Below are 24,842 nucleotides of genomic sequence, written 5' to 3' on the forward strand. Positions count from 1 at the left end.
TCCAGCAATAATTCCACTCCTGGGTATATATCTGAAAACCACAAAAGCAAAAAGAGTAATCCAAAAAGAAACATGTACCCCAGTGCTCACTGAAGCGCTATGCACAGTAGCCAAGAGACGGAAGCGACTTAAATGTCCATCGCAGATGAATGGATAAAGATGTGGTATATACGGATATATACTGCTGCTGCTGCTGCTGCTAAGTCGCTTCAGTCGTGTCCGACTCTGTGTGACCCCACAGACGGCAGCCCACCAGGCTCCCCCGTCCCTGGGATTCTCCAGGCAAGAACACTGGAGTGGGTTGCCATTTCCTTCTCCAATGCATGAAAGTGAAAAGTGAAAGTGAAGTCACTCAGTTGTGTCCAACTCTTAGCGACCTCATGGACTGCAGCCCACCAGGCTCCTCTGTCCATGGAATTTTCCAGGCAAGAGTACTGGGTGGGTGCCATTGCCTTCTCCACGGATATATACTGCTGCTAAGTCGCTTCAGTCGTGTCTGACTCTGTGCGACCCCATAGATGGCAGCCCACCAGGCTCCCCCGTCCTGGGATTCTCCAGGCAAGAACACTGAGTGGATTGCCATTTCCTTCTCAAGGCATGAAAGTGAAAAGTGAAAGTGAAGTTGCTCAGTCGTGTCCGACTCTTCGAGACCCCATGAACTGCAGCCTACCAGGCTCCTCCGTCCATGGGATTTTCCAGGCAAGAGTACTGGAGTGGGGTGCCATTGCCTTCTCCATGGATATGTACTACTCAGCCATAAAAAAGAATGTTCTTCTATTTGCAGCAACATGCATAGACGTGGAGAATATTATGCTTAGTGAAATGTCAGAGAAAGACAAATACTCTATGATATCACTTATATGTAGAATCTAAGAAATAATACAAACGAAAATATATGCAAAACAGAAAGAGACTCACAGATATAGTGAAGAAACCCAGTGGTTACCAAAGAGGAGAGGGAAGTGGAGAGGGGAAAACTGGGGGTACAGGATTAAGAGACATAAATACTATGTACAAAATAGACAAGCAACAAGGATATACTTTACAGCACAATGAATTATTCCCGTTATCTTGTAATAACATTTAATGGAGTATAATCTGTAAAAACACTGAATCACTATGCTGTATACCCAAAATTAATATACTGTAAATCAACTATACTTCAACATAGAAATATTGAAATATTGTAGAAATAAAGGCAGAAGAGGGTCAAGGACAGAACCCTGATACCAAACAATTAAAGACCAAGTAAAGGAGACCCTCCCCATCTTCTGTTTAAAAAAAAAAAAAAGAGAGAAATAAAGAATATCAGCATAATTCAGGGTCACAAAATCTAAGAAATCACCTGGGGCAGAGGGCAGAGGGCAGAGGTAAGATAGGTTTCCTTTGGTTTTGTTTCTAGCCTGAAGGGACGACTGATGGAAGATTTCAAGGAGGGTAAACAGCTTTCTTTGCAGTTGCCCTGCTGGAGAGACTGGTGGGTGGAGGTTGAATTAAGCTAATATTTACAAACAGGATGAGCTTACGTAATAAGTCTTTAAGATCCTCAGTTTCATTATTTGTAAGATGGGGATAGTAACACTTACCTTGTAGTGCAGGATGAAGATTAAATAAGAGAGGGGAATGGGTGTAGAACTAGATAAGGAAACCATGCTGTTGTGGTTCATTCACCCTTCAAGACTGATGGAAACTTACATGGAAAATTGTCACATGAGGGATCTTAGTTTGTCAGCTTCTTGACAGTTAGTAGTATACATATTTTTTAACGTTCAAGAATTTTTATATTTCTGCACATAGATTCGTATTGCCCTATCACAGATAAACTTAGAAGGGCAGAGGTCTTTGTGCCTGATGATTCAGCATGAAACCAGTGAGGTCTCCACTGCAGTATTCCTCCTTACATGGCCTTTTCCAGGAATCCAAGGCAAGGAGTCCTAGCCATGTGTCCACTTGCTTACATGTTTATATAAAATTTGCAAGAGAAGGCCGTTAAATTACAATTCATTAAGACCACGGTCTCTTTCCACTCTGATTTTCCCTCCCAAGATATTCTCCTTGTGTACGTGGAATTGGAAGGGCCCTGGGCATTTTGGAATCCAGTGAAGGGAAAATTGAGTTGGAGGTACATTTACTTGGTGTTCAGTGGGATGTCTGCTATTTCAAGGTGTCCCAGAGTGGGAAATGCTTCCACAAATATGCTAAACCCACTGTGCTGACTCACGTGGCATCATGTCAAGAAGATGCAGGGCCAGAGATTGTATTGTGAATGAATGTGTTCTCGTGTGCCAAGGACCAGTGGGATGTGAGCCATGACAAAACAAGCCTGAAATGCATGGAGCCAGAGCTAACCTGTGGAAAATTCTACCAGGCATACATCCTGTGGCATTACAACCAGAGGATTCACATCCATGACGTCTAGGCAAAGCTCAAATTCTCTTGCTTCAAGAATATCCATAATAATTCAACATATGCAATATATATTCACCAAATTGTTGTTCTTTGGCAATGGAAACGGCAAGGAGTTAAATTCGTCAGAATTTTTATGCTTGTAGGGCACAAACTTGCCATAGTGCCACAAACTGTGAGCGTGTCTGTAACAACAATTTATATAGGAAGAAAATATAATAAAGGTTTTCTGAAATTTGACCTCCCTGGTGGCTCAGATGGTAAAGGATCTGCCTGCAATGCAAGAGACCTGGGTTCGATCCCTGGATCAGGAAGATCCCCTGGAGTGGGGCGTGGCAGCCCACTCCAGTGTTCTTCCCTGAAGAATCCCTGTGGACAGAGGAGCCTGGCGGGCTACAGTCCCTGGGGTCACACAGAGTTGGACACGACTGAGTGGTTAACACTTTCACTTTCAAAGATTTATAGGACATTGTCAAAATAAGTTGTGATGTTGAAACAAGCTTGTTCAATTATTAATAATAACAATTTCAATCAATCAGATGAAAGACTGATTCCCTTTCCATTTTCTTTTTATAAAAAAATTACAAAACTAATGTCAGGTAAAGAGGCAATCAAAAAATATCCAGGGAGAAAAATATCATAAATGCATGTCAGGCAGTTAATTGTTGTTTTTATGAGTTTTATCATTTTATCATGTGTGTAGTTTTGTCAGATTTTACATTTTGTGATGATTGGGTTTTAAATATGGATGTAATTTTGTCCCTCATAATTTGTATTGACTGTTTTGCATTCTTCCTCCTATTCCTTGAAATGATACGCAGCTCACGCCCTATAGAACCTGAACCACCAGCGGGTCCCTCTGTGCTGTCTGCCTGCAGCAAGACCCAGGGCCCCTCCTAACAGTGGCCCCAGGTCCCCTCACCCATCCCCAAGGACACAGCAGTTAATGATATGATGAGCCTGCCTCCAGGTCCAGATGGTTGGAAGGGAAAACAAAGCCTAAATGCCAAAAACAGGAGCATTTGACTGGTGCCTGGGGAGTAACGCTGGCTCTTGACACCTCCGTGACTTATGGGAGAACTAAAGGCACCAAACCTCATTTCAGAGAGTCCCGTATTTGGTTCTAGCTCTGCCCCTAGGTGTATGGCTTTGAAAAACAAGTTCAGCTACCCAGAGTGTCAATGTGCTTATGGGTTCCGTAGACTATTTCATACATATGGTGAGGGCAAAGCTTGTGCACATAAAAAAAAAAAAAAAAAGAACACCCTGTTGTAAGGGGCTCTTCAGATATAAAGTCCACGTGATCCTTCCCTTCTCTGCCATCGCCAAGGAATCAAGGATTTAATCCCACTCATGCACTCTTATTTTGGAGAGACTGATGCATGCTCTGAACAAGCATTGCAGGGCCATTTCAGAATGCTTTACTGAAATGCATTTGGCATTTCTCAGGCAGAGGGGCCTAGTGTCTTGAAAGAGGAGGTGCAAGAGGACCACTGGTGACCAGTCTTCTCTGACCTTGAACTTGAATGCCCTATTGAACCAAACATAAGGGCTGCCTGTACCCAGAAGCCACTTACTTAATAGGCTGTGAGTAAGCAACACCTGTGTTAATTGTGGTCATGCCTGGTGTGGCAGTACCAAGCCTTCACTCTTCCTGGCCACGTATAGCACATTATTCCATGAAGTCTCCTGGTAATGTGAGTTTTATTATCGCATTGTTTGCCCAGTGATATGGATACATCTTTTAACAATGGCCATCCTTAAAAACTATCTGGTTGTCTGTTTCTTCTTTTGGTCCGCCAGCTCTGGCCGCCAGAATCATCTTGACTTACTTGGCTGTTTCACCTGAGTCAGGACTCTTCCTTAAATAACCTTAGGGACCCTGAGCTAGTTGCTACATTGCTCCTCTTTCAGGGCTCATGATCCTTGAATGAGTTTCCACTGGTCTTGGAGTAAAATCCAAAATCAAAATCCTTTTAAAAAATTTCTATTTATTTTTGGCTGTGCTGGGTCTTCATTGCTGTACCAGCTTTTTCTCTGGTTGTGGTGAGTCAGGGCTACTCTCTGGTTGCGGTGCGTGGACTTATCACCGAGGTGGCTTCTCTTGTTGCAGAGGCTCTAGGCGCGTGGGCTTCCGTCCCAGCAATGTGCTCAGTAGTTGTGGCACTTGGGCTCCGGAGCCCAGGCTTAGTAGCTGTGGCCCACGGCCCAGTTGCTCCGTGGCACGTGGGATCTTCCCAGCTCAGGGATCGAACCCACATCACCTGAGTTGGCAGGCAGATTTAAAATCAAAATCAAAATCTTAACGTAACTTCAAAGCCCTGCATGGTCTCCCCAGCACCTAATTCTCCAGCTTTGTCACGCGCTGCCCTTCCACTCACTCTGTGCTCCGTTCCTCCCAGCCTGCTTCCCTCACTTTGCTCAGGCTGCTTTCGGTGCCCAAGAGGTATCCCACCCCCTCCACAAAGCTACCTCCCACTCCCCCTCCAGATATCAACCAGGTCAAATATCACTTCCTTGGGGATGTCTGCCCTGATGATACTCCCTCCAGATTTGGCTGGAGTCCCCCTGGTGGCTCAGATGGTAAAGAATCCACCTGCAATGTGGGAGACCTGGATTCAATCCCTGGGTTGGGAAGACCCCCTGGAGAAGGACATGACAACCCACTCCAGTATTCTTGCCTGGAGAACGCCATGGACAGTCCATGGGCTTGCAAAGAGTCAGACATGACTGAGTGACTAAGCACAGCAGCACCCTATCCTAACCCACTATAGATCGAACTATATCAAATTGCTGGTATTATCATTTTGACCTACAAAACCATCACTAGCCTATGGTTCTTACTGCTCCCTGTACATCATAGCCCTCATCACAATTGTTATTAAGTCATTACTTGAATATTTGATTAGTATCTGACTCCCTGATGGATTATAAACTCTGGGAAAATAGACATCCTGCCTGTGTGTCTGTTGCTATTCAGAAAATAATAAATACTTACTGAATATTATGTATTCAACCACACAGATACACTTTTTACATTTTCTGCATTTGTGATATACATGGAATATGCAGTGTCGTGAAGAAAAGTGTTATTCGGTCAAGTAGGTTTGTGTTGCTTAATTTTTTTCAGGCTTCAGTCATGAGATGTCATTACTTAATTCTTCGCAATGCTCTTTGTGGTACTTTGGCTGTTGTGTTCTTTGGTTATGACATTGCCTTGTGTCTGTGAAATACATCCTAGGTGTACCATGAGGTTCTTGAGACAAGCCTGATCTTTTAAGTTTCCTTTTCTCTGAAGAGACATCTCAAGATTCTCTCTGTAAGAAGAGTGGAATTTTTCAAAATCTCCTGCTAAGTAAACAGTCTCAGATTACAAAGCAAGAGATGTTGCAAACTACTTGAAAGGATGCAGTTTATGAAGCAGAAGTGGCGCAGATGTCATGGAAGACCTAGTGAAAAACCAGAAATGGTGGTAGAACAAATATCACCACTTTCTCAGACAGCAAAGGCAGTTCACATGTAACAGAGGCTCATGAGAACATTGGGAACCCTCACAGCCTTGCTTTCCAGAGGAGAAAGCAGGGCAGGTCTTCGAGCGCATCAGAGGGGCCCTCATTAGCCCAATCAAGGGTCCCCCCGAGCCCCCGCCAGGCCTCGCACACATGGGGTTGCACAATTAACTCTGCCCACGCTGCCGAGGCTGCAGTCCATTAGTCTGAGTGAATCCTGATTGATTGTGTTCTCCTCGGCCCCTCGTAAACATATGCCTTGTTGTCTGAATCTTCACACTTTTTTCATATTGTAAAAATGTCTTTTCTCCAAGTCTCATTACAAGTTGACAAGCGATGCCTGGTCAAGAGCAGTGGGGGATGATGCTGCGTAGAGTTCCCTGTGCTATGCACTTGATTTTTGTTGCTCATCTAATTTTATTGATTTATTTATATTTGATTGGAGTATAATTGCTTTACAATGTTGTGTTAGTTTCTGCTGTACAATGAAATGAATCGGCTATATATATATACCTTCCCTCTTCAACCCACCCCATACTCCACCTCACCTAGCCTACCCATCTAGGTCATCATAGAAAACAGAGCTGAGCTTCCTGTGCTTTATAGCAGGTTATCCATTTTAAATATAGCACTGTGTATGTGTCAGTCCCATACTCCCTAACTATCTCTTCCCCTCAACATTTCCCCCGACACCCCACCTGAACCATGAGTTCTTTTCTCCAAGTTTGTGTGTTTCTATTTGCAAATACCTTCATTTGTATCATTTCTTTTTAGATTCTACATGTAAGCAATATTAGACAATATTTCTTTCTCTGTCTGAGTTAACTTCATTCAATATTATGTAACAATCTAAGTGGGAAAAGAATTTGAAAAAGAATAGATACATGTATATGTATAACTGAATCCCTTTGCTGTACACCTGAAGCTAACACAACATGGTTATACTTCAACTATATTTCAATATAAAATAAAAAGTTTTTTTCTTTAAAGAACAATGGAGGTGATATTCAAATCAACAACTAGCTTCTGGCCCCCCTTCCTGCATCTCTCAAATGGGAAGAACAGTATCTGCTTTCTCTCCTCCTCCCTGAGTTGCTGTGGGCATCCTTTGAAATGATGGCTATGTAAATGCACCAAAATGATACATCAGTGAGCACACAAATACAAGGGCTTCTTGTAACTCATCACTGAAGAATTTCCTTCCACTCTGAAGAGATTTACTTACTTACATATGGTTATAAAACTAGAAAACTGGTGAAATTTTTCTAATGGGAACTCTAGGCTCCAAGTCCCTAGGTCTCTATTGGAACAAGATTAGCAAAGAGCATTTTGGCAAATGATAAAAAAGATCTCTTTCTTTATTTCTGTCTCTGTTCATCTTTGCTGCTCTTTCCCCAAGCCCTTCAAATGAGTCCTAAATATAGAATTTAGTTATAAAAAAGATAAATTAAGCAGAACACAGATTGGTGATTGCCAGGGTCTGGGGTGGGGTGTGCAAAAAAGGGAATGAGGAAATCATAGCAAGTTATGGAAATTTTCTATATATTGATTTTGAAAATTACACAACTGTACATGTTAATCTTGCAGAACTTTACACTGAAAAGGGTGAGTTTTACTGTAAATGTAAAATTTTAAACATAGGAAAAAAAGAAGCACCAATAGTCCCACCAGCCAAAGATAAGGGCTATTATTATGTTGGTATACTTCTGACTGGTCTTTTATGCTGATGATGGTGTTTTTAAACCACTTCAGTATTCTTGCCTGAAGAACCCCATGAACAGTATGAAAGGCAAAAAGATAGGTCACTGAAAGATGAACTCCACAGGTCCATAGGTGCCCAATATGCTACTGGAGAACAATGGAGAAATAACTCCAGAAAGAATGAAGAGACTGAGCCAAAGCAAAAGGAACACCCAATTGTGGTTGTGACTGGTGATGGAAATGAAGTCCAATCCTCTAAAGAGCAGTATTGCATAGGAACCTGGAATGTCATGTCCATGAGTCAAGGCAAATTGGAAGTGGTCAAACAGGAGATGGCAAGAGTGAACATCAACATTTTAGGAATCAGAGAACTAAAATGGACTGGAATGGGTGAATTTAACGCAGATGACCATTATATCTACTACTGTGGGCAAGAAACCCTTAGAAGAAGGGAGTAGTCCTCAAAGTCAACAAGACAGTCTGAAATGCAGTACTTGGGTGCAATCTCAAAAATGACAGAATGATCTCTGTTTGTATCCAAGGCAAACCATTCAATATCATGGTAATCCAAGTCTATGCCCCAACCACTAATGCTGAAGAAGCTGAAGTTAAATGGTTCTATGACGACCTACAAGACCTTCTAGAACTAACACCAGAAAAAGATGCTCTTTTCATCATAGGGGAATGGAATGCAAAAGTAGGAAGTCAAGAGATACCTGGAGTAACAGGCAAGTTTGGCCTTGGAGTACCAAACGAAGTATGGCAAAGGCTAACAGAGTTTTGCCAAGAGAATGCACTGGTGATAGCCAACACCCTCTTCCAACAACACAAGAGAAGACTCTACACATGGACATCACCAGATGGTCAATACGTAAATCAGATTGATTATATTCTTTCTAGCCAAAGATAGAGAAGCTCTATACAGTCAGGAAAAACAAGACTAGGAGCTGACTGTGGCTCAGATCATAAACTCCTTATTGAAAAATTCAGACTTAAATTGAAGAAAGTAGGGAAATCATTAGACCATTCAGCTATGACCTAAATCAAATCCCTTACGATTATGCAGTGGTAGTGAGAAATAGATTTAAGGGACTAGATCTGATAGACAGAGTACCTGATGAACTATGGACGGAGGTTTGTGACATTGTACGATCAGTGATCGTACAGTGATCAGGACCATCCCAAAGAAAAAGAAATGCAAAAAGGCAAAATGGTTGTCTGAGGAGGCCTTACAAATAGCTGAGAAAAGAAAAGAAGAGAACAAAGAAAGGCAAAGGAGAAAAGCAAAGATACAGCCATCTGAATGCAGAGTTCCAAAGAATAGCAAGGAAAGATAAGAAAGGCTTCCTCAGTGATCAGTGCAAAGAAATAGAGGAAAATAATAGAATGGGAAAGACTAGAGATCTCTTCAAGTAAATTAGAGATACCAAGGGAACATTTCATGCAAACATGGGCACAATAATGGACAGAAGTGGTATGGACCTAACAGAAGCAGAAGACATTAAGAAGAGGTGGCAAGAATACACAAAAGAACTATACAAAAAAGATCTTCATGACCCAGATAACCACAGTGGTGTGATCATTCACCTAAGCCAGACATTCCTGGAGTGCGAAGTCAAGTGGGCCTTACGAAGCATCACTATGAACAAAGCTAGTGGAGGTGACGGATTTCCAGTTGAGCTATTTCAAATCCTGGAAGATAATGCTGTGAAAGTGCTGCACTCAATATGCCAGAAAATTTGAAAAACTCAGCAGTGGTCACAGGACTGGAAAAGGTCAGTTTTCATTCCAATGTCAAAGAAAGGCAATGCCAAAGAATGTTCAAACTACTGCACAATTGCACTCATCTCACACACTAGTAAAGTAATGCTCAAAATTCTCCAAGCCAGGCTTCAACAGTATGTGGACTGTGAACTTTCAAATGTTCAAGCGGAATTTAGAAAAGGCAGAGGAAGTAGTGATAGAATTACCAACGTCCATTGGATCATGGAAAAAGCAAGAGAGTTCCAGAAAAACATCTACTTCTGCTTTATTGACTACGTCAAAACCTTTGACTATTTGGATCACAACAGATTGTGGAAAATTCTTCAACAGATGGGAATACCAGACCACCTGCCCTGCCTCCTGAGAAATCTGTATACAGGTCAAGAAGCAACAGTTAGAACCAGACATGGAACAACATACTGGTTCCAAATTGGGAAACGAGTAAGTCAAGGCTGTATATTGTCACCCTGCTTATTTAACTTGTATACAGAATGCATCATGTGAAATGCCAGGCTGAATGAAGCACAAGCCGGAATCAAGATTACAGGGAGAAATATCAACAACCTCAGATATGCAGATGACACCACCCTTATGGCAGAAAGTGAAGAACTAAAGAGCCTCTTGATCAAAGTGAAAGAGGAGAGTGAAAAATTTGGCTTAAAGCTCAACATTCAGAAAACAAAGATCATGGCATCCGGTCCCATCACTTCATGGCAAATAGGTGGGGAAACAGTGGAAACAGTGACATACTTTATTTTCTTGGGCTCCAAAATCACTGCAGATGGTGACTGCAGCCATGAAATTAAAAGACGCTTGCTCCTTGAAAGAAAAGCTAAGACCAACCTAGACAACGTATTAAAAAGCAGAGACATTACTTTGCCAACAAAAGTCCATCTAGTTAAAGCTATGGTTTTTCCAGTGGTCATGTATGGATGTGAGAGTTGGACTATAAAGAAAGCTGAGCGCCAAAGAGTTGATGCTTTTGAACTGTGGTGTTGGAGAAGACTCTTGAGGGTCCCTTGGACTGCAAGGAGATCCAACCAATCCATCCTAAAGGGAATCAGTCCTGAATATTCATTGGAAGGACTGGTGCTGAAGCTGAAACACCAATACTTTAGCCACCTGATGCGAAGAACTGACTCAATGGAAAAGGCCCTGATGCTGGGAAAGATTGAAGGTGGGAGGAGAAGGGGACGACACAGGATGAGATGGCTGGATGGCATCACTGACTTGATGAACGTGAGTTTGAGCAAGCTCTGGTAGTTTGTGATGGACAGGGAAGCCTGTCATGCTGCAGTCCTTGGGATCACAAAGAGTCGGTCGTGACTGAGTGACTGAACTGAACTGAACTGTTGTTTAATTGCTACGTGGAGTCCGACTCTTTGTGACCCCACAGACTGCAGCACGCAGGCTTTCTTGTCCTTCACTGTCCCCCTTATTTGCTCAGATTCATGTCCATTGAGTCAGTGATGCTACCTAACCATCTCACTGAATTTTTCCTTTACATCCTATGGAAAAACAATGAACTGTATGGCCAATACACTAGTAATGATCATACAATACACACATGTACATATATGTATGTGTAGATTGATTGATTGAAAGTAATAAACATTCAAACATAAAGTAGTTAATTCATGCAACTTATACAAAATCCAAAAGTGCAAGAAAATGTACTATGAAGTCTCTTCTCATCCTTTCCTTAAGCATCTGGTGCCTTTCCAGGTTTTTTTCTGTTTTTTGGTAGCTTTTTATTGTGGTAGTAAGACAGCTTGAAATTTACTATCTTAACTCTTTTCAGTACAGTTCAGTGATATTGGATATATTCATATTTTTGCTATAAAAATAGTAAAGATATATTCATAATATTTTGCAAGCATCCCCACTATCTTCATAATTCTTTCATCTTATAAAACTAAAACTCTATCCCCATTAAGCAAAAACTACCCATTTCCGTCTCCAAATCCAAACCCCGGTAACCACCATTCTGCTTTCTGTCTAAATGATTTTTGACTTCTCTGTATATCTTATATAAGTGAAGTCATGTTCATACATTATTTGTGTTTTTATGACTAGCTTATTTTACTTAGTATAATGTCCTCAAGATTTCTCCAGATTGTAGCATGTATCAGGATTCCCTTCCTTTTGAAAGCTAAATAATATTCCATCGCATATGTGTGTACATATATGCGCATGCTTGCTAAATTGCTTCAGTCTTGTCTGTCTCTTTGCAACCCTATGGACAAAAGCCCACCGAGATCTTCTGTCTATGAGATTCTCCAGGCAAGAATACTGGAGTGGGTTGCTGTATCCTCCTCCAGGGGATCTTCCCAAGCCAGAGGTCCAACCTGCATCAATTTACAACTCCTGAATTATCAGGCAAGTTCTTAATTACTCGTGCCGCCTGGGAAGTCCCTGTGTGTGTGTGTGTGTGTGTATATATATATATATATATAATTATTCTTATTCCTGTCCAGTTTTTTTATTTTTCATGAGTTACTACTTGCATGTACTTCTTTTCTAATACCAACATTAAGATGCAGAATCCATACTTCTGCATCCTGCTTTTTCGTTTTAACTTATCAAAATATTTTGCAGATTGTTCCAAACCATGTATATACATAACTTTTTAAAATTGTTTTTAGTACTGTGCAGTATTTCCATGTTTGGATATGTTGTGATTTATTGTATTGCTAGCTATCTGGATGGTTTCATTTCTTCTGCTAGTACAAACAATAGTATGATGAATATCCTTGTAAATTTTTTCAACATGGATTATTATGGAAGAACTCAGAATTGAAATTGTGAGGTCTAAGTCTGTATTTTAAATTTTAATAGATAAGGCTAATCTGCCCTCTTTAGAGTTGTACCAAGTTTTATTCCAATTGATAATGTTTGAGAATTATTGTTCCTGCATTGCGTTTTTAAACTTTTAATATTTGACCAACTGATAAATGAAAATGGGGCTCTCAGTCCTTTCAATTTGTATTCTTCTTATTGTGACTAATTTTGAGCTTCTTTTCATATGTTTAACAGTGAGATCTGAACTGTCTTTTCATATCCTTGGTTCATTTTCTATTCGATAGATAGCTTCTTTTTTATAGATTAGAGAATGTTTTTGTATAGATTAGAAAAATTAGTCCTTTTCACTGTGATGAGTTACGTATTTTTTGTTTGTTTGCCACTTGCCTCTTGTCTTTTTGTGGACTTTTTTCTTGACTTCCATCTTTTACTTAGTATTTATGTGGTTGGATTTATCGTCCTTCACATATGGCCTTTTCCACTCCAATACTATTTAGAAAAAAAATCTCTGAAATAATGAATTCTTGTACTTTTATGATTTCTTTGTTATCTGATATTTGACCCATCTGGAGTTTGTTTGATTATAAAATTGAGGTAGATTTTCAACACTTTTATTCCTCTAGATCATGAGTCAGCAAACTCTTTCATAAATGGCTAAAGACTACATATTTTGCCCTTTTGGATAATATGGCCTCAGGTAGCTACTTGCCATTGTAGTGAAAAAGTAGCCACAAATAACTCATTAAACATATGGGTTCAGCTGAATTTCAATAAAGCTTGTATATAACAGGAAGCTGGCAGGATTTGCCCAACAAGCTCTTGTGTGCTTACCAGTATGGAAGACTGCTTCATTATTTCAACAACATGTATTAAATGAATAACTTTCTCCCACTGATATGCCATGGCATATTTATCATATACTTTTATGCTTTTACCCAGGTGAAACTTTTACAAGACTCTTCATTTAATCTCATCGTTCTGTCTTTCTACCTATAGGCTCATACCACACTGTTTTGGGCACTATAGTTTACATATGTTTTCAACATCATAAGAGGTCAGCTACCTCTCAAAACTCTTACTTTTCAGAATTTTATGCATTTGATTACTATTCAATCGATTTGGATGTCAGAAAACAACTTCAAGACTAAGAGTCATTTTTTTAAAAAACCTTTCAATGGGGAAAAAATGGAAAAGCTTATTTCAATTAGTTCACAATCATTTTCTCAGGTGAACATTAACAACTTCTGAATAGGGAAGAGAGAGATTGGACTTAATTTCCTCTCCATTAAAAGTACCTCTATTCATTTCTTCACCCTCTAGTTACTATAGGGTATTAAGCGGATGAGCCAGAAAGTGCCGCCTATTTGTACAAGAGTCGTCAGTTTTGTAATTTTTGATTTCTTCTTTCTCTCACTCTTTCTGGCTCAATAGATAGTAAATCAAGGTTTGTTTCCTTGTATATTATAGGTTTCATTCACCCCCTCCTACCTTGTCAAAAAATAATTTTAGCTAGAAAAGTAACATAAACTGACTTTATTTTTATATTGAAGTATAGCGACTGATCTGATCTGATCTGATCTGATGGTTGATTTACAATGTTGCATTAGTTTCAGTTGTATAGCAAAGTGATTCATATATATATATATATTCAAATAATACATATATATTCAGATTCTTTTCCCTTATAGTTTATTACAGAATATTGGTTATATTTCCCTGTGCTATACAGCAGGTCTTTGTTGATCAGCTATTTTATATATAGTAGTGCATATCTGTTAATCCCACACTACTAGCTTATTCCTCCTCCCCACTCTTTCCCCTTTGGTAACCATAAGTTTGTTTTCAATGTCTGTGGGTTTATTTGTGTTTCGTAAGTAAGCTCATTTGTGCCTTTTTTTTTTTTTTAAGATTGCTCACATAATCAATATCATATGATTTTTTGTTTTCCACTGTCTGTTTTACTTAACTTAGTATAATCTCTAGATCTATTTTTATTGTTGCAAATGGTATTATTTCATTTCTTATTTATGATTCAGTAATATTCCCGTGTGTGTGTGTTTGTGTGTGTGTGTGCATACATGCGGAGAAGGTGATGGTACCCCACTCCAGTACTCTTGCCTGGAAAATCCCATGGACAGAGGAGCCTGGTAGGCTGCTGTCTGTGGGGTCGCTAAGAGTCTGACACAACTGAGCGACTTCACTTTCACTTTTCACTTTCATGCATTGGAGAAGGAAATGGCAACCCACTCCAGTGTTCTTGCCTGAAGAATCCCAGGGACTGGGGAGCCCGGTGGGCTGCCGTCTATGGGGTCGCACAGAGTCGGACACAACTGAAGCGACTTAGCAGCAGCAGCAGTGCATACATGACATGAGCTTACTTTAGCAAATTTGAAAACTATAGAGAGCTGGAAATGTATATACAAAGGCATGAAAGAGATGGTTAGAATCACCCCTTAATATGGGCCTCAGAGATAACTCCTGTTAGGATTCCTGTTTCTTATTCTCTTTTATGTACACTTGTATACAAGTGAGAAAATGCAAGTGTTTGAGACACGTGCAAACAATGCATAGTGAAATTTCCCACGCTGCTTTCTCCATGTGTTACTCTACTGTGTCAGTTACTGTTTTGAAAGACTGCCTGGGTTCCCAGGAAGAGATGGATCCATCCCTTTGTCCTTAAAAAGTGAACTTTTAGAGTTTTCATGGACATGAGTGCCCTCTTCACTGATTATTTCTTCAGGCTTTGGTTTGGTGTTTCTTTTTGAGGAGCTACATTCTCTCTTTTCCCCTTGCTGTGGGGCACCCATCCCTCCTCTGCTGTTGACGGTGAAGTGAGGGGGAGGCCGAACCCAAATGAGAAATAAAGCATCTTGCCAGCACTCAAGGTCTCCTATTATTATCAATTTTTTGCCAGATATACCCCCAGGCATTTCTCTCAGCATCTTCCTGTGCCTTTGCCAACCTTTATGAAGAACAATCCTACTTTAGAAAGTCACTGTGATACTGATTTCTGAGAATAAGTATTTAGAAGAAGAATGTTCTCTTTTGAAACCTGATCAAGTGGCTGGGTTGCTGAAGTGCTATTTTCTCTAGGTCTCTGCTCTCTCTTGCAAACTCATGGCACCACCAGAGGTCTTGAGGGCATCTTGAGAAAGAAGTGCTCACATCTGTCCTTTTTGGAGGGAAGATGATGTGAAATCTAATTTCTTTAAGTCACAGGTGGTCTGCCATATTTTCAAGCTTCGAAATAACTTTCTGTTTCACCACAGCTGCAATAGTAGCACTGGTAAAACCCATTGTACTTAATTGTTGTCAGAGGGAATTTTAGACTCCCACCCAGCAGTGGTTTTCTGGTGTAAAAGAAAAAGCATGTCTTGTAACGTATCAGAATGGGACTATGAAGAAGTTTTACATCTTTTAAAACTTAAGAAACAAGTAAAGATTAAAATATGCACTGAAACAGAGCTGAAGAGCTTTGATGCCAAAGCAGAAGACAAATGACCAACAGTGAAGATCAAGAGGCAAAATGAAGTTAAAGATGAGGGAGACTGAAGAGTTCCGAGTCAGAGGAAAGAACGACAAAAAGACATGGATCAGGGAAGAGGAGAAAGACTGACATCAGTTCAGTTCAATTCAGCCCCACAGTCAAGTCCATGGATTGCAGCATGCCAGGCTTCCCTGTCTATCACCAACTCCCAGAGCTTGCTCAAACTCATGTCCATTGAGTCAGTGATGCCATCCAATCATCTCATCCTGTGTCATCCCCTTCTCCTCCCGCCTTCAATCTTTCCCAGCATCAAGGTCTTTTCCAGTGAGTCAATTCTTTGCATCAGGTGGCCAAACTATTGAAGCTTCAGCTTCAGCATCAGTCTTTCTGAATGAATATTCAGGACTGATTTCCTTTCAGATTGACTGGTTTGATTTCCTTGCAGTCCAAGAGATCCTCAAGAGTCTTCTCCAACACCACAGTTCAAAAGCATCAGCTCTTTAACACTCAACTTTCCTTTCTCACATCCGTACATGACTACTGGAAAAACCATAGCTTTGACTAGATGGACCTTTGTTGGAGAAGTAATATGCTTTTTAATATGCTGTCTAGGTTGGTCATAGCTTTTCTTCCAAGAAGCAAGCGTCTTTTAATTTCATGGCTGCAGTCACCATCTGCAGTGATTTTGGAGCCCAAGAAAATAAAGTATGTCACTGTTTCCACTGTTTCCCCACCTATTTGCCATGAAGTGATGGGACTGGATGCCATGATCTTTGTTTTCTGAATGTTGAGCTTTAAGCCAGCTTTTTCATTCTCCTCTTTCACTTTCATCAAGAGGCTCTTTAGTTTCTCTTCTCTTACTGCCATAAGAGTGGTGTCATCTGCATATCTGAGATTATTGATATTTCTCCCTGTAATCTTGATTCCAGCTTCTGCTTCATCCAGTCCAGCATTTCCCATGATATATTCTGCACATAAGTTGAATATCAGAGTGAATATTTCAATATTCAAATATTTGTGATATTCAAATATCACAAATATTTGAATATCAGAATATCAGAGTGAAAACCAAGTCTCTTGTTCCATGTCTGGTTCTAACTTTCTTCTTGACCTGCATACAGATTTCTCAGGAGGCAGGTCAGGTGGTCTAGCATTCCCATTTCTTTCAGAATTTTCCACAGTTTGTTGTGATCCACACAGTCAAAGGCTTTAGCATAGTCAATGAAGTAGAAGTCGATGTTTTTTTGACATTCTCTTGCCTTTTCTATGATCCAGCGGATGTTAGCCATTTGATCTCTGGTTCCTCTGGCTTTTCTAAATCCAGCTTGAGCATCTGAAAGTTCCCAGTTCACATACTGTTGAAGTGTAACTTGGAGAATTTTAAGCATTACTTTGTTAGTGTGTGAAATGAGTGCAGTTTTGTGGTAGTTTGAACATTCTTTGGCATTGCCTTTCTTTGGGATTGAAATGAAAACTGACCTTTTCCAGTCCTGTGGCCACTGCTGAGTTTTCTAAATTGCTGGCATATTGAATGTAGCACTTTCATAGCATCATCCTTTAGGATTTGAAATAGATCAACTGGAATTCCATCACGTCCACTAGCTTTGTTGGTAGTGATGCTTCCTAAGGCCCACTTGAGTTCGCATTCCAGGATGTCTGGCTCTTGGTAAGTGGTCACACCATCATGGTTATCTGGATCACTAAAATTTTTTTTTTTGTATAATTCTTCTGTGTATTCTTGTCACCTCTTCATAATATCCTGCTTCTGTTAGGTCCAAGACTGACATGGCTCAGCAAATAACAACAGATAAAAACATCACCTTGCTCAAATGAGTGGAAATATTTTTAGGTGTTTTTATTGATGTCAGTATGTTTTTTTTTTTTTAAGTGAGCTTGAAAATCAGTGAGTGATGAAAAGGAAGGAAACCAAAGACCTAGCAAAAATATTTTTAGAACAAGTTCAGAGAAGAATACACATAGGTTTAAATCATAGGTTCTATGCAAATAATGGCAGACATTTGAAAATGGAAAAAAAAAATTGTGTCAGATAATATATGGAAGCCATATTGGTAGCAAATGAAATGTCACAAGAGCAAATGATATTCTGCAGAGCTGAGAGCTTGACACTTGTCTTCAATAGTTTGAGTGGCTCTTCAACAAAAGAACTGGAAAAGGAAGATCTGGAACCCATAGGTGTGCCACATAGAATATTGTTCAATAGAAGCTAGTATTAACAATGTGTTATTACACACTCTCATTGCTATTATTATCTTAAATAATTAACACTGCCAACAGTGAAAGGGAAGATTCCTCACACTGGACTGTTCAGGCAAAGTTTGGATGAATCTCAGACAGGGGTGCTGTAACAGAGTCCCTGCCCTGGGACACTTGGCCTTCTCGAGGTTCCTTCCAGTGCCAGCGTTCTGTGGTTGGGTGATCTTTGGGCTGAGTTCTATACATTAAGGAATTCTTACCTCAGTAAGATCATTTTTTAAAAGACGGTCTCAGGGGCTGCCCTGGTAGTCCAGTAGTTAAAAATCCGCCTTGCAATGCAGGGGACGCAGGTTTGATCCCTGGTCGGGGAACTAAGATCCCATCTACCTCAGGGTAACTAAGCCTGAGAGCTATAGCTACTGAGCCCACACATCATGAATAGAGAGAAGCTAGTGTGCTGCAACTAAGACCTAACGCAGCTGAAAATGAGAGCTTCTGCGGTGGCTCAGTGGTAGAGAATCTGCCTGCAATGCAGGAGCCGCAGGAGACCCAGGTTTGATCCCTGGGTCAGGAAGATCCCCTAGAGGAAGAAATGGCAACCCACTCCAATATTCTTGCCTGAAAAATCCTATGGACAGAGGAGCCTGACAGGCTACCATCTGTGGGTCACTGAGAGTCAAACATGACTCAGCATGCACTCATGCAGCCAAAAATATTATAAAAAAGAAAGGCTTAACAAGTCATATCACCAGTTTTGATAGAGACTAGTATTTGTATACCCAATCTCTATTCCCCACAGCTTTCTTACTGTCAGGCTTGGTTCTGTCTCATCCAACAAAGATTTGGAGTGACGGACATTAAAGCCCTCCGCACGTCACAGCTCTTGGGTCTTGGACAGACCGTGTTATAGCTCTCAGGTCTTGAACAGACCGTGTTATAGCTCTTAGACAAATCAGTGTTACAGCTCCGTGTTACGGCTCTATTTTACTTAGAAAATAGCAGGAGAATCCATCCTTGAGGCATGAGGGCATGCCGACCCAAAAATGCAAAGAGAAGAGCACCCCAGCACGCAGGAGAGGGGAAGAGAGGGAGTGAGCCCCGGCCGTTTGGTTCCTCTTTTTATATGTTTTTTCCTCCCCCCGGGCCTGCCCTATGTAAATTGGGCTAACCAGGAGTGCTGTTTGTTCTACCTGAGGTCCTTACTCTGGTCCTCGGACCTTCCTTTGACCTTTCTTTGTTCTGTTTTCGTGGGCTTTTCCCTTCCTTGTCTTTTAACCACCACTATTTTGGACTCCTGTTTCTTATTCCAACTACCTAACATTACTAACCAAAACTTGGCTTTATAGAGGTAACATCATACTCAGATTATAAACATATCTCAACTTATGCTGCAGATCAGGATGATCGGGGACTAGGTTCTAGCCAGAGATATAAAGTGGGAGTTTAGAGGAATATCTGGGAATCCTGACAAGAGAGGGTTGAATATATTGGTGTAAATATTATCCCTTCTCCTCCTCTCATTCTCCTTTCACTCACCTGGACTAAGATCCCATGCTGGGACCATGAAGCAGGTTTAAAGATACACTTTGACTTCCTAACTTCTTCAAGTTGAGAAGACTGAGGGATGTCCCTGGTGGTACATGGATAGGAATCCATCTGCCAGTGCATGGGACATGGGTTTGATCCCTGGTCTGGGAAGAGCCCAGATGCTACAGAGCAACGGAGCCCTCGCACACAACTACTGAAGCCCCTGTGCCCTGGAGCCCGTGCTCAGCAGCAAGAGAAGTCATCGCAATGAGAAGCTTGCACACCACAGCTAGAGAGTAGCTCCCACCCGCTGTAACTAGAAGAAAGCCCACGCAGCAACAAAGACCCAGCATAGCTAAAAATAATTAAATAAACTTATTACAAAAAATTTTTTTTCCATAATTGACTGTAAGTAGAATAGAGCTTCCCAGGTAGCTCAAACAGTAAGGAATATGGCTGCAATGCCAGAGACCCAGTTCAATCCCTGGGTCAGGAAGATCCTCGGAGGAGAGCATGGCAACCCACTCCAGTTTTCTTGCCTGGAGAATTCCATGGACAGAGCGGCCCGGTGGGCTACAGTCCGTGGGGTCGCAAAGGGTCGAACACGAACACGAACACACACACAGAGAACAGAGCTCAGAATTCTTCGACATCATCTACATTTGAATTCAGACAAAATGCAAATTCTTCCTACTTTGACTTCCTACTAGAACAAGACAGATTGCCTCCTGGCAAGTGTGGGTTATTCTGCCACGAGAACTGCAGCGTCAGTAGCTCAAATCCTGGTGTCATTTACCCTGTTTCTACTGGGACAGGTCAGGTGTCAGCAGGGGCCATAAGCAAAGAAAAACCCATCCCCTGGAACCAGCAGTGTGAAGAGGAGGGGAGCTGGTGACAGCCTGTCTCGTGCTGGACCCTTTTCAGGGTAACAGACTACTACATCCTGGGGCTTTTTTTTTTTTTTTTGCAAAAAGGAAACCGAAGGACAGACATCTGAAGGAGAAATTAATCCCTGTGAATAGGTGACAAGCCGTGATAAGCCCTCAGGGTGCATGTCAGCGTGGCACAGATGTTAGTGTGAGAACTATGACTCGTTTCAAGAGAAGTGGGGAGCAGGGTGGAGGAGGGGTAGATGGCAGAAAAGAACAAAAACGAAAATCAGAATCATCTTCGCAAGGCAGCTGATTGTTTCTGAAAGGCTGTGTATAGGGCCTGAGAACAAAACATTAAAATACACCCGTGTGACAAATTCGTGATGAAACTGGAGTTTTCACCTCTTGATGCGGGCACTATAAATTTGTTCATCCTGTTTGAAGAGCAGTTGGGCAATATGATTTAAGAGCCATAATGCAGGCACATGCATTTATCTAGTGACCCAGCTCTTAGAAATGTATCTGAAGGCTATAACTCAAAAATTATATTCAATTAAGTTGTATGCCTAAGGTGTTTTCCTGTTTCTATAGTAGGGAGAAATGAGAGCCAAGTGTCTGACATTCAGAGAACATTAAGTAATTCAATATGCTAATTTCCTGGGAAGCTATGCAACACTAAAAATTATAATATTTAAGATAGAGAAGCATGGAAAATATAAGATAAAGAATACATAACAAAATCAATTACATGACATCAAATATGTAATTATTATTATTGCATGTGGAGAAGAGCAAAAAAACCTTTAGGGAGAAATACTTTTGATATTGTGAGATTGGGGCAGTATTTTTTCCTCACTTTAAAATTCTCTTAACGGTTGCTAAAATAAGCACACATTGTTTAAGTGAAATAGAACAAGAGCCTAAAAGGAAGAAAGTGGAAATCAATCAGTCTGAACTTCTCTTTTTTTATGGATAATAGGTTGACTACAAACCTTTTGTGGGAGAGAGCAGGCTCATTTCATTGGAAAGAAATAGTCCTTTTCCCAAGCGCCTATTAGATGTACTGTTACTTTCCAGGGGCCAATAGTAAATAACATTAAAAAAAAAGTCATGCTAGCCTGATCTGAGCTGTTGCTCTCAAACTCCCCAGCTTGCTTACTCTCAACTTCCAGCACAGTGTTCCTCTATGTTAACCATAACACCTAATGGCTAACACCTATTGACACCCTAAGGAGAGGGAGGGGAGACATGATTTTCAGACCACCTAGGAGTTGCAGAAGCATCATTCTCTAGAACCCATCTCCCACTCACAATTTAGGTTATACAAGGAAAATGGGGACAATTTAGTCCCCGCTGTTGTTGGACAAAGAGCATATAAATGATAATGTAGTCTGTACACATGAACCAATTAGAGACATGGATGGACCTAGAGACTATCATACAAAGTGAAGTAAGTCAGAAAGAGAAAAACAAATACTGGATATGAACACATATATGTGGAATCTGAGAAAATTGACATAGACGATCTTATTTATGAGGCAGAAATAAGAGACACAGATGTAGAGAAGAAACATATGGACACCGAGGGGTATAAAGGGAGGTCGGGTGGGATGAATTGGGAGACTGGGGTTGACATATATGCATACGTTGATACTATGTGTGAAATAGATAACTAATGAGAATTTACTGTATAGCACAGGGGACTCAGTGCTCTGTGGTCACCTAAATAGGAAGCAAATCCAAAAATGAGGGGATATATGTGTATGTATAGCTGATTCACTTTGTTATACAACAGAAACTAACACAACATTGTAAAGCACCTATACGCCAATAAAAATTTTCAAAAAATATAAAAACCAGCTGACTTGAATGACAGCCAAATAAACTCTTAAAAAAATGACTAAATAAATAAATGATCATCGAGTCTTTGGAAAACAAAATCAAGATAAATAAAATAAATGATTCCCCACTTCTGCTTCCCACCATCCCACCTAGAGGGCATTCTTTACACTTGGCATGTTTCCTCTAATTTCACTGTCCTAATAAGAAACAGCATATTAAACAGTGTATTAAAAAGCAGAGGCACCACTTTGCCAACAAAGGTCGGTCTAGGCAAAGCTACAGTTTTTCCACTAGTCATGTTCAGATGTGAGAGTAGGACCATAAAGAAGGCTTGACTGCCAGAGAACTGATGCTTTTGAACTGTGATGTTGAAGAAGACTCTTAAGAGTCCCTTGGAGTGCATGGAGATCAAACCAGTCCATATTAAAGGAAATCAGTCCTGAATATTCATTGGAAGGACCGAGGCTGAAGCTGAAACTCCAGTACTTTGGCCACCTGATTTGAAGAGCCAACTCATTAGAAAAGACCCTGATGCTGGGAAAGATTGAAGACAGGGGGAGAAGGGGATGACAGAGGATGAGATGGTTGGATGGCATCACCGAGTCAATGGACATGAGTTTGAGTAAACTCCGGGAGTTGGTGATGGACAGGGAAGCCTGACGTGCTGCAGCCCATGGGGTCACAAAGAGCTGGACATGCCTGAGTGAACAACAAATGAGAAAATAACCTTACAAAGGGGATGGATAGAATTCTTGGAGGATAGGAATGAATGATGTGTATCACATGACTGAGATTTTATATTATCTCAGGCTATAAGACAGAGCTAGTAGGTGATCAGGCCAGGTCTCTGTAACATCAGGAGAGAGGAGAAGGGGGCATATTGTGGAAGGAATAAGCACCCCAAGTCCTTCAGTGAGACAGAACCTAGAAGCTCAAGCAGAACCCTGGGTGTGAGGCAGGGTGAGGGGAAAGAGTGGTTTGACTTAGGCGTAGGAATGGCACCGAATTGCCAGACAGCTAATCCCCACTGGTGAGAACAGAATTTAAGAGACAAGCTTGGGTTTAGGAAGGAAGCTGGAAGGAAGGACAGGTGGCTCTGGGCCGATGTCATTTTTTCAATGATAGCATGCTGAAAACCTGTTCTTGAGAAACTTCAGTTAGTTCAATGTTGGATAATATTTAATAATGTTCTTTATTGCACTGTTATTATTACAGTTTTCTAGAAATTCAAGTCTGTCTCAGCTGGGATCAGGAGAGATGGTTTTGCCCATGTGAGGGCCAGAGTTCAGCAGGGGAAACCCTTGGATTGGAGACAGTGGTGGCGGGGTCCCCCAGAAAGGGAAGACCTCCAGTGGCCAGTATAGGTGACCCCATTTACTGTCTCTGAACTTTTGGGAATTCTTAAACTCCTCAGGCAGCTCTGCAATGGGACTTCATTAATTTAAAAAAAAGAAACAAAACAAAGCTCTTTAGACCTCATAGTTAAATTTCCTCTCACATTTTTGTCATCTTCTTTCACGAAGTACCTTACACTCTATCAAGGAATAGCTTCTCCTTTCATAGTAAAGAAGTTTCCACCCCAAGTACCTTCATGGCCTGGGGATACAACGGTTGTCTAATCAGTCCTTAATGACAAGGCTTTACTATTTATTTTTCCCTTCCTTTTTTTAAAATTTTTGGCTGCCTGCATGGCCTGTAGGATCTTAGCTCCCCAACCAGGGACTGAACCCAGGGCCCTGGGAGTGGAAGCATCGTGCCCTAATACTGAACCCGTGGGCATTCCTTCTCTTCTCTTTTTAACAGACATGCTACTCTACTATGAACCTTATTCTTGGCTTTATTTTCAAGAATAAGCTACTTCTGCTTTCCAGTTTGCATCGTAAGATTCAGCAAACTAACCCATGATAGTGTTGTGTGCGATAATCTCGGTGATTTGTTGAAATATGTCATTTCTTTTCCAAAGGACATTTAAAAGCTTGTGAAAACAGGACAATAAAGCTGTACAATGAAATAGAAAATCAGAGGTAAAACTTATCTCAGCTGAAAACTCAATGTAATTGTTGGTTTGGGCTTCGTATTTGCCTGCAGGCTTCCTAGTACTCAGAGAAAAAAGGAAAACACATTCTATTAATATGTCCCAGCTCTTTTCATGGATGGCTCTAGCCCTTGTCTTTTATCCGCCCTGTGTTTTTTTCTCACGCTCTTCTTCTGTTAACAGTGCTCTCTTTCCTTTTGGTGCTGATGGTGTGGGTTCTTCTTTACCTTCCATCTGGGGCTGTCAGCCTGCACATCACCTACTCTTCTGCGTGGTACCCCATCCTCTTGACACTATGATTATCCAGCAGTGGGAATCAGGCCATCTCTTGAGAGTTGGCATCAATGAGAATCTTCTCAGGGGTTCATGCACAGACTTTGATGGGGGAAAGTTTATTTCCTACCAAAGATACTAAGTTGGAAAAATATGAATCAGGATAAGCTATTGGCCATCTTCCCTGCCCCAAGGAACAGGCCTCTCTCCAATGAGAGGAAATAAAATGAAGCCGAGAAGATGGGCCAATGGAGAGAGAGCAAGTCCTGTGTCCTGAGAGCTGGCTCTTGTCCCTGAGCCCTGAGGCCTGGTGGCTGCAGCTCTTAGATTCTGTCCATGACCCAAGAGTCCTTCCCGGCAATGAGAGTGAGCAAATTCCCTTCTTTGATGAGTAAGTCCGAGTACCGCTC

Source organism: Bos javanicus, chromosome 27, assembly GCF_032452875.1.
Source record: "Bos javanicus breed banteng chromosome 27, ARS-OSU_banteng_1.0, whole genome shotgun sequence".
Taxonomy (NCBI): domain Eukaryota; kingdom Metazoa; phylum Chordata; class Mammalia; order Artiodactyla; family Bovidae; genus Bos; species Bos javanicus.